Here is a 1,387-nt window from a genome sequence, read left to right as displayed (position 1 = left end):
TCCCCCCGCACGGCCGTTTGCGGCACGGTTCTCTGTGCTTTCCTGGACAGTCTTCATTTCTGGTCAATGGCATGTTCATGTGGTAGGGGTGCGTCCACTATTTTAACCACGAAGGCGCTCCTGCGGAGGGGGTGGCCCGGGGCCGCCCGCGCCCCGCACCCGCGCCCTGGCCCCGCTTGCAGCTCTCCAGGTGAGGCAGAATGGTCTTGTCATTTAGGGTTTTTATTCACTAGGTATTAACTATTTTTAAAATAAACATGACAAACACTTTGAGGAATGCAGAGACGTTTAAACACGCCTTGGAAAGGCTTGCGGGTTTATGGGGAGAAAGACGCGGAAACCATCACACTTAGCCACAGGCCGCGCTCCCCCAAACCCAGGAGCGAAGCCCTGGCGCAGCGCTGGAGTGGAGGCTGATATTCCTTTGGCTGACACCTGTGGCCGGCGTCCCTGGTGGTCTAGTGGTTAGGATTCGGCGCTCTCACCGCCGCGGCCCGGGTTCGATTCCCGGTCAGGGAAGTTCCCTTTTGGCCCCGCCGCATTCCTTCCAATGAAGAGTAAACTCTGTTACCCTTTAACATTCATATGAAGCTTATTTTACTTAGAAATTTTGTGACAGTTCTGGCATTTTAAGTGTAAAATGACAAAGGACGCACTTTCAATAAGTTCTAGAATTTTGTTAATGAGCTCCACCGTGTTCTAAGTGTTTTTAAAATGTAACTCATTAATTGGATAATTCACTGAGCCGGAAATTTTGGAGACAGTTGATTACCTTTAGGAGTTGTTTGACATCAGGATAACACTTTGAAAAGATAGCTATTGAGGTGAAAGAAGGTGGGAAGTCATTTACAGACCTGCTCAGCTGGCTGTGCGTGTTTCTGACCCAGAGCTGCTAGTGGTGGAAGGTCCTCCCCACTCCCACCGTTTTCCCCCTCTCCCCGCCCTCCCCCTCCCCCTCCTTCCTCCTTTCCCCCTCCCTTCCGGGCTTCTTCGCTCCTGGGTCCATTCTGGGACCACCCCAAAGGCCCACGAGGAGCCTCCTCGGGGACGGAGGCGGTCCCGGGACTGCGTGCTCTCCGAGGAAGTTCCTGTGGGCCTTTGGGGTGGTCCCAGAATGGACCCAGGAGACCAGGACCGGGGAAGGCTTCATCACAACAGCACCGGAAGCCTCTGCTGCGCCCGGGATGCGGACAGCCTGGGAACGGAGCTTTGCTCTAGGCGTGTCTGATGGCGCACAGACATACATACTGCTGGCTCTTCCCTCCTCGTTTCTTGTGGAAGTTCGATGCACAGAGAACCTTTCCCAACTTCTAAACGAAGGCCGCTGACCCTGACCTCGCTGCACTGAGATGGTGTGTGGTGTTCTGTGATCACGGTAAATGAAGCA

General features: G+C 54.1%; 1 non-coding gene across 1 annotated transcript; it reads left to right on the top strand.

Moving 5' to 3' along the window:
* Positions 1 to 447: 447 nt before the first annotated feature.
* Positions 448 to 519, top strand: TRNAE-CUC. The gene has a single exon. It is a non-coding gene; the product is annotated as a tRNA-Glu (tRNA).
* The last annotated feature ends 868 nt before the right edge of the window (positions 520 to 1,387 follow it).

The sequence above is a fragment of the Pipistrellus kuhlii genome, unplaced genomic scaffold (genome assembly GCF_014108245.1).
Source record: "Pipistrellus kuhlii isolate mPipKuh1 unplaced genomic scaffold, mPipKuh1.p scaffold_m20_p_96, whole genome shotgun sequence".
NCBI lineage: Eukaryota > Metazoa > Chordata > Mammalia > Chiroptera > Vespertilionidae > Pipistrellus > Pipistrellus kuhlii.
The sequence above is the reverse complement of the archived record's forward strand: the minus strand, read 5'-3'. Positions and strand labels throughout refer to the sequence as shown.